The sequence below is a fragment of the Platichthys flesus genome, chromosome 1 (assembly GCF_949316205.1).
Source record: "Platichthys flesus chromosome 1, fPlaFle2.1, whole genome shotgun sequence".
NCBI lineage: Eukaryota > Metazoa > Chordata > Actinopteri > Pleuronectiformes > Pleuronectidae > Platichthys > Platichthys flesus.
Window position 1 is genome coordinate 6,450,586 of NC_084945.1, and position 14,574 is coordinate 6,465,159.

A 14,574-nucleotide genomic window follows, 5' to 3' on the forward strand; every position below is an offset into this window, starting at 1 on the left:
TTCTTGGTCAGCATTATATATAGTAAAAACTTAGTTTGAAGACCCTAATTCTTCAAGTTTATATTCTTCTCACTTGTGAACCAAGACTAGGTACGCTGCTGCAATATATGAGATGTGACCATTGAAATGCTCGGTGAAAAATCTACATTTCCACAAGTTTTATTTATTTTTTATTCTTTGTCTTGAAACTGCTCTAATGAAATCAGCCACCTGTTTCAGTTTATCTGTACAACGTTATTATAGAGAGGGCTGTGATTTTCTTACTTCCTTATTTCCCTCCGTGGGGTAGTAAAGTTGAGGTTTTCTTCTTGACAAGGAGAATACACAAAAAAAAAATTCTGTTCCAAATTGTTTTAAATCCACACATTCTTATTATCTAACTTACAAGTCATTTAACTTCTATTGCATCAGGACACATTCCGATGTCTGTGTGTGTTTGTGTTGCACAGGGAATTATAGGGTCTGACATTCAGCATCTCCAAAACAAAACTTTCCAGTAATTGCAGCTGGGTTGTTTGTCTCCACACGGGTAAATTGCTTAGGAGCTGCTATAAGATGAAGGGCGATAGAAGTCATGCACATACGCAGAATCCAAACAACTGACTTGCCCCAGCTTGTAAGAGGTGCGAACATCCTACGCCCACTCAACAAGATGGCAGGTTGGTTTGCAGCTCAGCTCAGCCCCTGAAACCACAACTATAGTCTTACACACACACGCAGACGTACACCCCCTCCCTCACAGCCGCACTAGTCCACAGACACACACACACAATGTCAAGGAGTCAAAGAGCCAGATGTACAATAGAGTGTATAGAGCACAGCTGAGCTCACCACAGAGATGGTGCTCGTCGGACAGTTCCGGGTGTGAAGCTGCCTTTGTTCTTCATGCTTCAAAAGAAAAGACTTTATTGCGTCCAAGAGCAGTTTCCAAACTTGGTTGCCTTATTTGCACATGCGTGAAAGAGTTGTAAAAGTTCTGCACAAGAGGACTTGTGCAATTTTTGTGGTGTTGATTTATAAAATCCCCCTTTTTATGTAGTGTCATACATTAAAGGTTTCCTATAACAGGCCAGACAAGGCAAAAGAAGGCAATTAAGGGATGATAGTGGTGTCAAGTTAAAGTAATTTTCGATTTTGTTTTTAAGTCCAAAACCTGTTATCAGTGCCTCCATTGACAGTTCACAGTTATACAAGAATAGTAGCACTGACCTGCGGTTACTAGTTTGGTATGTGTGCACAGGCCCACTGACATGTGTCCAGCCGCCCCCCCTCTCAGTGCACAGTGTGTAGTGTGTGCTAAAAATACAGCTGCCCTGGTACAGCTTCAGGCTCAGCCGGACAGACACCTTTACTTTTATCTATTTCGGGCACAGAGCAGTGTATATTTTTCTATCTGCTAAAGCAATGCCAAGGTTCTTTCTTCATAGTCTGTATTAAAATATATTTTTAAAAACTTATATAAAAGTAAATCTTTGTTAGTTAAATCAGGCAATGATAAAATATGCCTTTTAAACCAGCTCTTTCACTATTATTTAATGTGAATTGATGGTTTGAGCCAGTGAGAATGTTTTTTATGAGGTGTTTTTTGTACCAACAGCTATCAACAGCTCCATCTCTGTCGTAACAGTCAAGTGTACAGCTGATGTCCAAGAGCAGTTTCCAAACTAACTCCCTCTCTGGTGTGTTGGCAGGTTGGAGGAGAGGGCTGAAGGAGCGTGCAGCCATGTGTCACATGCTGAGGCCCTGCGGTCCTCTCGGCACCTGTTTCAGACCCCGGGGACACGACCAGCTAAGACAGCTGGTTTGTTTTGGAGAAGTGTAGGGCGAGACGGGGTGGATATGGGGTGCAGGGTGGGGGATGGGATTACAGATGGGCCACAGTAGACGGGAGGCAGGACAGGGGGTAGGGTTGGGGTCTATGGGGGCTTCCATGAGAAGAATTACTGAGCACAAAAGGCATGTCAGCAAGACTGAATGGGCAATCCGATGGATGATAATGACATTGTGCTTGCTTCAACCTCAGAGGACATGGTCCAGTCTGTCTGTGTGTGTGTGTGTGTGTGCAAAGTCAGCTGGTGTCCCAGTGGAGTAGAAGCAAAGAGAACACAAACTGTGGGTCGCTGGAAAGATAAGATAAGAACAAGATGACCCATGTCTGACCCACTTTCAGAGACAATTACAAGTATAATTGATCCAGCCTTAGATAACATTTTGAAAGTTAGTACAATAGAAATAAAATATGTTTTAATGTAAATTCTAGGTAATTAACTACAATGTACACTATTCATTGTCTTTGTATTGTAACGGACTGGGTTTATGTTTATGGGACATGTCATTGTTTGGACCAATAGGATGGGGTTGTTTCGGGAAGACAGTCTCTCACTGACTGGTTTTGTTGGGGAACGGGAGTCAATGAGGAAGTGAAGTTGTTGTTGATTGTTGATGAGTGACGGAGTGAAGGGACAACTGCAAGTGTTTGTGTAAATGATAATAAAAGTTGTTAAATAACGAAGAAGTTCCTTTTCCTCTGTAAGCGAGGATGCTACAGTGGTGTCAGAAGTGGGATAGTTCGCCTCTAGATTCCGCTACGAGCTCAGAGCGACCTACGAAGAGTTAAAGAAGATCACTGCGCGGACGAGGGATAGGGTGGGGCCGAACTCAGAGAGCGGGTGATAAAAAGGACCCGGAAAATGGAGTTTAAAAAGGAAGCCGACTGGCCGGTTTATAACAGTGCTGACGAGGGCCGGAGTGTGGCCGAACACAGTGATCGGGTGAGAGAAATTACCCGGAGAATGGCCGGCGGGGCCGGTTTCAGTCGGAGCCAGTTCGATGGAGAAACGGCAGGCCACAGGTCGCGGGCGGAGACAACAGAGACGCCCTCCCACATTCAGTGATAACCCCGAGATACGACGGGAAAGCTAACTGGCAAGCATTTCATGCCCAATTTGAACTGTTAGCCCAGGCTGGAAAATTGGATGTGGAGGAAAAAGCCCTCCAGCTCGCTATGTGCCTTAAGGGTGATCCTCTGACTAGCCTGTTGCTGCTAAGCCCTGTTGATAGAAGCAACAATGATGCCTTGGGTGGGGTTCTGAAGAGACGGTTCGGATTGTGCTCAGCAGCCAGCCTGCTTCGATCTGTACTGTGCAGTAGACAGTCAGCCTGGGGAGCTGCTGAGGGATCTCGCCAAATGGTCTTCATACGTGATGAGATTGCAGCAGATGGTCAGACCGTATCAGACATTACAATGACAGAGTCTGACTTTGAGATGACAGATCTGGAGATGGAAGTCCGGACATTTATCTCCTTGGTGGTCCTAGATGTCTTAAAAAAGTGTAAATCGAAATCGGACTATGGAGAGATGAACACCATCACCCTAGCACATCAGCTGATGATTGGAATCATGAAAGACTACCCTATCACGGAGTGGGTTTTCCCAATTGTGAGCAGCAAGAAAGTGGCTGCTCATGTGTATAAAGAACTGTACGAAAAGATGCACCACCACCTGAAGCGCATGCTTCATTTTGAAAATCCAGCTGTAAGGGCCTCAATTACGGATTGCTTTCGGAAACATATCAGGCATAATTCAGGAAAGCGGAAATGTAACAAAGCTTGCAGTTTGAAGTTTCCATAAGGCGGGGACTTGAGGACTATTAGGAATACAGTGCATCTATTGGCAGCACTTTGTTGTTTATGTGGGGCAATCTGGGGCTCAGCATCTTGCCCAAGGCAGTTCGGCATGTAGATGGGAAGGACTGGGGATCGAACTGCCGACCTTCAAGGGTGATGGAGGACGACCACTCTATCCCTCAGCCAAAGCCGCCCTATATATAAAGGTAGGAATGTCTTTCAACAAAATAACACAAATGTCTTTGATGTCTTTAGCAATGTGAGGTAATGCACCTTAATGTCACCGGCCAATAGACCGAACAAAGGACAAGGAGACTGTAATATGATCAGAGCAGATCACAGACCAGTCTTTGTCTAAAAGACATTTTATATGTTTAATCTCTAGATATAAAGGTAGAACAAATCTACCTGTAGAGGATTCTGCTGAACAGATACCAGAACTGAGAAGCACCCAGCTTACAGAGGACAGAACACAGAGACGATGGGAAACACAATCCGATTTTCAGAGAACACAGAGATGATGCCTTCTCAAATGGTCTTCATACCTGATGAGATTGTAGCAGATGGTCGGACCGTATCAGACGTTACAATGACAGAGTGTGACTTTGAGATGACAGATCTGGAGATGGAAGTCCGGACATTTATCTCTTTGGTGGTCTTGGATGTCTTAAAAAAGTGTAAATCGAAATCGGACTATGGAGAGATGACCACCATCACCCTAGCACATCAGCTGATGATTGGAATCATGAGAGACTACCCTATCACGGAGTGGGTTTTCCCGATTGTTAGCAGCAAAAAAGTGGCCGCTCAGGTGTATAAAGAACTGTACCAAAAGATGCACCACCACCTGAAGCGCATGCTACACTTTGAAAATCCAGCTGTAAGGGCCTCAATTACGGATTGCTTTCGGAAACATATCAGGCATAATTCAGGAAAGCGGAAATATAACAAAGCTGGCAGTTTCAAGTTTCCATAAGGCAGGGACTTATGGACTATTAGGAATAGGAGCTACTTTTGGATGGCTCTTGTTAGCTATTAGCTCTTTGAGAAAAACATCACATTAATTCTACTAATGTAGAATGAGAGTGGTGCGCCGTAGGGAAGGTCGCACTGACAATGGCTCCGCATGCACTACGAAGTTTTATGTTTATTACGGTTTTTCTTGTTTGTTTTTTGTGCACTGTCGTTCATACAGTATGATCGACTAGCACCTTATACGTTGTTATACGGAAATACGTTGATCTGTTTACCGATACGCCGACGGAGCAGAAAGAAGAAAGGGAAGTGCTCCTCCATCCTGTGCAGATCTCGGACGAGATGCTGCAATTCCCCACTGCCGAGCACTCTACTCGCAAATGTTCAATCCCTGGACAATAAAATGGACGAGCTACACGCACGGACTAATTTCCAGCGGGACATCACAAACTGCTGTGTGCTGGCTTTCACTGAGACCTGGCTGGATCCTATGGTGCCTGACTCGGCCATCACTCCGGACGATTTTTTCCATCTACCGGCAGGACAGAATCTACAAGTCGGGTAGGAGCAGAGGTGGAGGGCTGTGCTTGATGGTGAACTCTCGCTGGGGCTTGAATGTTGATTGCTTTCAGCTCTCTGCTCACCATCAGAATAACAGCTATTATTCGGATTGATTGTGTTTGTAAATGCAATAACTTGAAAGAAACATTACATTAATTCTACGAAATTAATTCTGCTGCAGAGACCAAGTGTTTTTGTTTTCACCACATGGACACCAGCGTTGGCCCTCATGATGAAAAGCTCTCTGGACAGCTTCATTGGTGTCTGCTACGTGGTATTCTTTTTGAAAACCTGTCCTTAGAGCCGTCCACTTTCACAGAAAATCTGTAGCTAGGTTTTCTCCGGGTGCTCCGGTTTACCTATATATTTTCTAATAAAATTTTAAAAAGTATATATACATGTAGTTGGTCTTGAATTCCCTCCTCAATAAACTGAAAACATTGCTTTGAAAATGTGTAAAGTAAAATATTGAACTGTATACGGGAGCTGAGGGTTTACGAAAAAGGGACAAGCGTACGGAAAAAATTCAAACATAACGCTGACGGCCACTGGATATTACAGAACTATTGGAGGTTTGAAAAATGTAAGATGATGGCTGTAATGTGAACAAGTTGATCTTTTGTCTTTTAATGCTTGAAAATGTTTAACAACAAATTTTTCCATCTTCCGGCAGGACAGAACCTACAAGTCGGGTAGGAGCAGAGGTGGAGGGCTGTGCTTTATGGTGAACTCTCGCTGGGGCTGGAATGTTGTGTGCTTTCAGCACGCTGCTCACCAGACCTGGAGCTGCTATTGGTAAAAGTGCTGCCTCTATACCTTCCCTGTACATTCCACTGCAGGCAGATTGTATTGTATATAAGCCTTGGGGTTCTGTAAATCATAGCAGTTGTAGATACCAGGACTGAGAGGCACCCAGCTTACAGAGGGCAGAAGAAGACAGAGACGATGGAAGACTCAATCCGATTTTCATCGAACCCTGAAATGATACCAAGATAAATGGTCTTCGTACCTGATGAGATTGCAGCAGATGGTGGGAGCGGATCAGTATGACTTTAAGAGGTTTGAAAATTTTAAGATGATGGCTGTAATGTCCTGAACAAGTTGATCTTTTTGTCTTTTAATGCTTGAAAATGTTTAACAACAAATTGTTCCATCTACCGGCAGGACAGAACCTACAAGTCGAGTAGGAGCAGAGGTGGAGGGCTGTGCTTTATGGTGAACTCTCGCTGGGGCTCGAATGTCCGAACTTCCACAGATAAAGAGATGGACGTTCGGACATTTATCGCCTTGGTGGTCGTGGATGTCTTAAAAAAGTGCAAATTCGAAAAATCGGACTATGGAGAGATGACCACCATCACCCTAGCACATCAGCTGATGATTGGAGTTGGTTTTCCTGAGCAGCAAGAAAGATGCTGCTCAAGTGAATGATGAACTTCACGAAAAGACTCACCTCCACGTGAAGAGCATGCTACATTTTGAAAATCCAGCTGTTAGGGGCTTAATTACGGATTGTTTTTCGAAAACGTATCAGTGTCAGTTTAGTTCGTTTATTTCAGCCTCTGTGTTTTCTGTTTTATTTTGTAGTCTCTGTTCCTTGTGGGGTGTTTCTGTCTTCATTTCCTGTCTTGGTGATTGTCCTTGTAACTCCTCATGTGTTGCACCTGTGGCCAATTACCCCTGCCTACCCTGTATGTATTTAAGCCTCAGTCTTTCCCCTTGTCCTCTGTCGGATTTTCTGTTTTGCGTCCTGTTTTTCTCCAGTGTTTCTTGTGCTCGTTCTTGTTCCTCTAGTCGTTCTGGTGGATTATGTTCCATGTTGCTGTTCTGTTCTGCGTTCCTGTCCTGCCCTGTCCTGATCTTCTGAGCCTCGTGTAAGCTTTTTTGTGCTTTTGTTTATATTAAATACCCTTTTTGTTAAATATCTCCGCTCCTGGGTCCATCTCCTTCCTCAAATCGTGACAATCAGGCATAATTCAGGAAAGCGTACATATGACAAAATTGACATTATCTGTTAGTGTGCGCTAACCACTTTGAATCGGACTGTTTTATCAACCTGTGCCAATATAACGCCGGATTCTCAAAAAGGTTGTTATTGAAAGAGGGGTCGATGCCATTTTTCCATCACATTACTGAAGACGAGGGAAATGTAAGTATTTTTTTTTTTTTTTATAATTCTGGTATTTGCTTCTTTTAGACATTTTGTGTGGAGGCCAGTGACGTAAGCATGTTGTGCCGTGTATGTGAAGGGGGGGGGGGGGGGGGGGGCTAGTATGTTGTGGTTGGGGATAGGAAGAGACTTTACAGGAGTTTTCATGTTTGACTTTTAATAACGTTATTGAACAATTAATCGAGGACGGCTGGCGAGTCTTAGCGAGAAGACGGCGTCGGAGTCCACGGTGAACGGTGTTCGCACGGCAGGTTCGTGAGTGTTGTGCTCTCCACGCTCTTTTCCCCCCCTCCGCTTGAGTGTCCTCCCGTGAGTACTGTGCCGCTGATTTTTTTTTACACGGCAGCACTGGTCTGGAAGTTAGCTACAGCGCCCATAGCCGCTAATACCGAGGCCCGTAGCACACAGAAAACTGTGCTGCACTGACGTCGGTGTTGGGACCTCAGCTGTAAGAGGCCTCGCTTGGAGGAGGGAGAGGACAACACAAGTGGTTCAAGTATGGACTTTGGAGAGCCATAGGATGCTATCTATGATCCTGATGACTCGATCACAGTCTTGACTGAGTCAGCAGATGTGACGTGAGTAACTCAATATTTAATCTAAACATTTCAATAATCAGATGATTACCATCCTACACTTTTTTAGCTGTTGCAGCTTTTTTGTGAAATCTGTCGTTCAAATAGAATGGAATCTTCCAACCCTGTTCATAAGACACCCACATATATTGTCTATGAAAACTGCTTCGTGGAGCTGTTTGAGGTGTGTCCTGTGTGTCGGCGGGGGGCAGATGTACTATATAAGAAGGGCGAGTGCACAGCAAAGCCGGTGAAAGCAGATGCAATCTTCCGTGATTCTCACAGGCTCTATTTTAAACCCAAACAATGTACAAACAGTATGTGAAACATAAGTAACGACCATTTATTTATCGTCTTCACGATAAATAGACTAATATAATTACAAAATAATTATAAAAAGAGAATTTAAATTATCCTTGTGGTATTTTTACCCAAAAATTGTACAGATATTTCATTAAGACCCCAAGAAACCATATCAATTGTGGTAAAATGGGCATAATATGTTCCCTTGAGGGTGAGACTTGTGGACTATTAGGAATAGGAGCTACTTTTGGATTTTTTTGAGAAACCTGTCCTTGGAGCCGTCCACTTTCACAGAAAGTCTGTCACTAGGTTTTCTCCGGGTGCTCCAGTTGTCCTATATATTTTCTAATAAAATTGTAAAAAATATATACATGTAGATTGGTCTTGAATTCACTCCTCAATAAACTGAAAACTTGGCCTTGAAAACGTGTAAAGTAAAATATTAAACTGTGTGGGAGCTGAGAGTTTACGAGAATGGGACAGGCGAACCGACAACCTTAAAACATAATGCAGACGACCAGTTGATATTGCAGAACTATGGAGGTTTGACAAATTTAAGAGGATAGCTGCAATGTCCTGAACAAGTTTATTTTTTGACTTTTAAATGCTTGAACATGTTTAATAAATTGCAGAAGTTGTTAGCAACTGAATCCCAAATTGCAGAAAAGCTGAAACAGGAAAACTATAAGTGTTTGCAACTACAGAAGGATTGATAACTTTCTCAGAGGGAAGACAGAGACATTGTCGAAGTAATATTGAAATGTATTTATTTTATTTGTTAGTTTTTGACTGCTACCAGGTTACTTCAAGATTGGGTTTTTTTTTGAGACTGCTAAACTTGAATTTACACAATGTTTTGATATTCCTCCAGAAATTAACTTGAATTTTACTCGGTAAATTAATGTTATTAAATTAAGACATTTCTGTCTATAATGACATTTTATATCTTTGATCGCAAAAAAGTTGAACTAACCAGCTTGTAGAAGAATCTGTTGAGAAATTGTTGAACGGATACAAAGGCAGAATAGATACCCAGCTCACAGAGGGCAAGAATATTCTCAGAACAATGAGATGATGGCGAAGACACCAAGATTTGAAGCGATGAGATGATGAATACAGTTGTGTCCAACACACCAGATCAAATGGTCTTCTTACCTGAGAGACCAACAGATTGTCGGACCGTGTCAAACAATCCAAATTCACAGTCTGAGAGGATAGAGCTAGAGATTGTCCTCCGAAATCCACGACTGGTGGTCGTGGATTTCTTAATAAAGTGTCAATCAAAAAGTCACTATGTAGAGGATCGCACCATGATCCTTGCATTTCCTGAAAGGCTACCCTGTCCCGGAGTGAGTTTTTCCCGAATGTGAGCAGCGAGAAAGTGACTCAGGATGTGTATGATGAAATGTACAAAAAGATGCACAACCACGTGAAACACATGATACATCTCGAAGTGACAACTGTGAAGGCTTTAATTGTGGAACACTTTCGATGTCATCTCAGGAAATATTCAGGAAGGCGGAGGCGTGGTGGGTTCCTACCCAAATTCTATTTAGGTGTGGCTGCATGTCAGGAGCAGCAGTAATAACAAGTATATTCGGATTGATTGTGTTTGTAAATGCAATAACTTGAAAGAAACATTAGATTGATTCTACGAAATTAATTCTGCTACAGTGTTCAAGGGTTTTTGTTTTCACCACATCGACACCAGCGTTGGCCCTCATGATGAAAAGCTGTCTGGACAGCTTCATCGGTTTCTTCTACATGTGCGGCTCTGCCTTTTCATCATGAGATGTTGGTATTCTTTTTGAAAACCTGTCCTTAGAGCTGTCCACTTTCACGGAAACTCTGTCACTAGGTTTCTCCGGGTGTAAATACAATTTCAAAAAGTATATATAAAATGTTCTTCCTTGCATTCACTCCACAATTAACTGAAATACATTGATTTGAAAATGTGTAAAGTAAAATATAAAACTAGATGTGGGAGCTGAAGATCATAAGCTAAAATCTGGAGCTCATTTGTAAATAAATTCGAAGAAATTTAATCAAGGCATTTCTGAGAGATCAAATGAATGGTATTCAAACGACTGAATCCCAAATTGCAGGAAAGGCTGAAACAGGAAAACTACACGCGTTCACAACTACAGAACGATTACTGACCTTCTCACTGCGAAAACACAGACATGTTATTATATAAACTATATATAACTATATAAATACAAAGCCATTTACCATTTATGTCAAACGAGTTTGCTAAAAATAGCGCTTTCTAGTCATGATGACCACTAAAAGCTCTTTACAGTACAGTTTTACATTCATCCATTCACTTTGTTGTTTTATGTTGGTTAATCTGGGGTTCACCATCTTTCCCAAGGCAGTTCGGCATGCAGATGTGGTAGACTGGGGATCGAACAACCGTCCTTCAGGTTGGAGGACGACCGCTCTACCCCTCAGCCAAAGCCGTCCTATATATAAAGGTAGGAATGTCTTTCAACAAAATAACACAAATGTCTTTGATGTCTTTAGCAATGTCAGGTAATGCACCTTAATGTCACCGGCCAATAGACCGAACAAAGGACAAGGAGACTTTGATATGATCAGAGCAGATCACAGACCAGTCTTTGTCTAAGAGACATTTTATATGTTTAATCTCTAAAGATATAAAGGTAGAACAAATCTACCTGTAGTGGAATCTGTTGAACAGATACCAGAACTGAGAAGCACCCAGCTTACAGAGGACAGAACACAGAGACGATGGGAAACACAATCCGATTTTCAGAGAACACAGAGATGATGCCTTCTCAAATGGTCTTCATACCTGATGAGATTGTAGCAGATGGTCGGACCGTATCAGACGTTACAATGACAGAGTCTGACTTTGAGATGACAAATCTGGAGATGGAAGTCCGGACATTTATCTCCTTGGTGGTCTTGGATGTCTTAAAAAAGTGTAAATCGAAATCGGACTATGGAGAGCTGACCACCATCACCCTAGCACATCAGCTGATGATTGGAATCATGAGAGACTACCCTATCACGGAGTGGGTTTTCCCGATTGTGAGCAGCAAAAAAGTGGCCGCTCAGGTGTATAAAGAACTGTACGAAAAGATGCACCACCACCTGAAGCGCATGCTACACTTTGAAAATCCAGCTGTAAGGGCCTCAATTACGGATTGCTTTCGGAAACATATCAGGCATAATTCAGGAAAGCGGAAATATAACAAAGCTGGCAGTTTCAAGTTTCCATAAGGCAGGGACTTATGGACTATTAGGAATAGGAGCTACTTTTGGATGGCTCTTGTTAGCTATTAGCTCTTTGAGAAAAACATCACATTAATTCTACTAATGTAGAATGAGTGGTGCTCCGTAGGGAAGGTCGCACTGACAATGGCTCCGCATGCACTACGAAGTTTTATGTTTATTACGTTTTTTTTTGTGCATACTGCACTGTCGTTCATAAGAGTTTTTCTCAACTTATGGGAGTGCTTGCTGTGGCTCCTTGGTTCTACCACCGATCTGTTTACCAATACGCCGACGGAGCAGAAAGAAGAGAGGGAAGTGCTCCTGCATCCTGTGCAGATCTCCGACGAGATGCTGCAATTCCCCATGGCCGAGCATTCTACTCGCAAATGTTCAAAATCCCTGGAAAATAAAATGGATGAGCTACACGCACGGATTAATTTCCAGCGGGACCTCACAAACTGCTGTGTGCTGGCGTTCACTGAGACCTGGCTGGATCCTATGGTGCCTGACTCGGCCGTCACACTGGCCGTTTTTTCTATCTACCGGCAGGACAGAATCTACAAGTCGGGTAGGAGCAGAGGTGGAGGGCGGTGCTTGATCGTGAACTCTCGCTGGGGCTCGAATGTTGTTTGCTTTCAGCACTCTGCTCACCAGTCAGAATAACAGCTATTATTCGGATTGATTGTGTTTGTAAATGCAATAACTTGAAAGAATAATTACATTAATTCTACGAAATTAATTCTGCTGCAGTGATCAAGTGTTTTTGTTTTCACCACATGGACACCAGCGTTGGCCCTCATGATGAAAAGCTCTCTGGACAGCTTCATTGGTGTCTGCTACGTGGTATTCTTTTTGAAAACCTGTCCTTAGAGCCGTCCACTTTCACAGAAAATCTGTAGCTAGGTTTTCTCCGGGTGCTCCGGTTTTCCTATATATTTTCTAATAAAATTTAAAAAAGTATATATACATGTAGTTGGTCTTGAATTCCCTCCTCAATAAACTGAAAACATTGCTTTGAAAATGTGTAAAGTAAAATATTGAACTGTATACGGGAGCTGAGGGTTTACGAGAATGGGACAAGCGTACGGAAAAAATTCAAACATAACGCTGACGACCACTGGATATTACAGAGCTATGGAGGTTTGAAAAATGTAAGATGATGGCTGTAATGTGAACAAGTTGATCTTTTTGTCTTTTAATGCTTGAAAATGTTTAACAACCAATTTTTCCATCTACCGGCAGGACAGAACCTACAAGTCGGGTAGGAGCAGAGGTGGAGGGCTGTGCTTGATGGTGAACTCTCGCTGGGGCTCGAATTTCCGAACCTTCACAGATAAAGAGATGGACGTTCAGACATTTATCGCCTTGGTGGTCGTGGATGTCTTAAAAAAGTGCAAATCGAAATTCCGGCTATGGAGAGATGACCACCATCACCCTAGCACATCAGCTGATGATTGGAGTTGGTTTTCCCAAGCAGCAAGAAAGGTGCTGCTCAAGGGAATGATGAACTTTACGAAAAGACTCACCTCCACGTGAAGAGCATGCTACATTTTGAAAATCCAGCTGTTAGGGGCTTAATTACGGATTGTTTTTCGAAAACGTATCAGTGTTAGTTTAGTTTGTTTATTTCAGCCTCTGTGTTTTCTGTTTTATTTTGTAGTCTCTGTTCCTTTTGGGGTGTTTCTGTCTTCATTTCCTGTCTTGGTGATTGTCCTTGTAACTCCTCATGTGTTGCACCTGTGGCCAATTACCCCTGCCTACCCTGTATGTATTTAAGCCTCAGTCTTTCCCCTTGTCCTCTGTCGGATTTTCTGTTTTGCTTCCTGTTTTCTCCAGTGTTTCTTGTGCTCGTTCTTGTTCCTCTAGTCGTTCTGGTGGATTATGTTCAATGTTGCTGTTCTGTTCTGCGTTCCTGTCCTGCCCTGTCCTGATCTTCTGAGCCTCGTGTAAGCTTTTTTGTGCTTTTGTTTATATTAAATACCCTTTTTGTTAAATATCTCCGCTCCTGGGTCCATCTCCTTCCTCAAATCGTGACAATCAGGCATAATTCAGGAAAGCGTACATATGACAAAATTGACATTATCTGTTAGTGTGCGCTAACCACTTTGAATCGGACTGTTTTATCAACCTGTGCCAATATAACGCCGGATTTTCGAAAAGGTTGTTATTGAAAGAGGGGTCGATGCCATCTTTCCATCACATTACTGAAGACGAGGGAAATGTAAGTATTTTTTTTTTTTTTTATAATTCTGGTATTTGCTTCTTTTAGACATTTTGTGTGGAGGCCAGTGACGTAAGCATGTTGTGCCGTGTATGTGAAGGGGTAAGGGGCTAGTATGTTGTGGTTGGGGATAGGTAGAGACTTTACAGGAGTTTTCATGTTTGACTTTTAATAACGTTATTGAATAATTAATCGAGGACGGCTGGCGAGTCTTAGCGAGAAGACGGCGTCGGAGTCCACGGTGAACGGTGTTCGCACGGCAGGTTCGTGAGTGTTGTGCTCTCCACGCTCTTTCCCCCCCTCCGCTCGAGTGTCCTCCCGTGAGTACTGTGCCGCTGATTTTTTTTCCACGGCAGCACTGGTCTGGAAGTTAGCTACAGCGCCCATAGCCGCTAATACCGAGGCCCGTAGCACCTACTACGGGGGCCGGTAGTAGCGGCTATGGGCGTTGGGGGTAGCTGCTGTAGCTTGAAGTTAGCTACAGGCGCCCGTAGCTGCTATGAAAACACTGCGACCTCACTACAAAAGTACAGGTTTGTTTACCCTCAGTTATTCGTCATGTCATTGATTGTGTCTCCGTGTTAAAGTTGTAACAGCATCTCATTTGTTGTGACTCCATGGATACTGAATGTCTGTTCTATCATACGCACACAGAAAACTGTGCTGCACTGACGTCGGTGTTGGGACCTCAGCTGTAAGAGGCCTCGCTTGGAGGAGGGAGAGGACAACACAAGTGGTTAAAGTATGGACTTCGGAGAGCCATAGGATGCTATCTATGATCCTGATGACTCGATCACAGTCTTGACTGAGTCAGCAGATGTGACGTGAGTAACTCAATATTTAATCTAAACATTTCAATAATCAGATGATTACCATCCTACACTTTTTTAGCTGTTGCAGTT

At 42.9% G+C, this 14,574-nt stretch overlaps 1 long non-coding RNA gene across 1 annotated transcript; it reads left to right on the plus strand.

Moving 5' to 3' along the window:
* Nucleotides 1-4,780: 4,780 nt before the first annotated feature.
* On the plus strand, nucleotides 4,781-7,297 carry LOC133958346 (uncharacterized). Its single transcript, XR_009921676.1, has 3 exons — nucleotides 4,781-5,958; nucleotides 6,047-6,222; nucleotides 6,328-7,297. It is a non-coding gene; the product is annotated as an uncharacterized LOC133958346 (long non-coding RNA).
* The last annotated feature ends 7,277 nt before the right edge of the window (nucleotides 7,298-14,574 follow it).